Here is a 581-nt window from a genome sequence, read left to right on the forward strand (position 1 = left end):
CATTTTTTGATTGGGTCATTTATTTTTCTGGAGTTGAGCTGTAGGAGTTGCTTGTATATTTTTGAGATTAGTTGTTTGTTGCTTCATTTGCTATTATTTTCTCCCATTCTGAAGGCTGCCTTTTCACCTTGCTAATAGTTTCCTTTGTTGTGCAGAAGCTTTTAAGTTTAATTAGGTCCCATTTGTTTATTTTTGCTTTTATTTCCAATATTCTGGGAGGTGGGTCAACTAGGAAATTTTGAAGCCTGCTTGATAGCACATTTTTATGAATCTAGAAAAAAGGGAGTGATCCTTCTTTTACTTAAACTGATGACTAATTACTTAGTATGGAAATCTGACTGATAGGAGGACTAGGCCATTCAAATTGGCAGAGTGAACTCTTGACAGATAACAGACTTAGAACTTAGGGCTTGATGGGGTTACTAGAAAAACAGATATGGCAGTCCTCAAAGTTACTAGCAATTTCAGTTGATTTTTCTGCTTGAAAGGCTCTAGCTGATGACCACAAATCAATTACAGTTAACTTATTTTTCCCCACTGTTCAAAGATTAGACTTGAACAGCAAGGGTCTTGTTTCTATG

This window comes from Bison bison, unplaced genomic scaffold, assembly GCF_000754665.1.
Source record: "Bison bison bison isolate TAMUID 2011002044 unplaced genomic scaffold, Bison_UMD1.0 scf7180017864351, whole genome shotgun sequence".
NCBI lineage: Eukaryota > Metazoa > Chordata > Mammalia > Artiodactyla > Bovidae > Bison > Bison bison.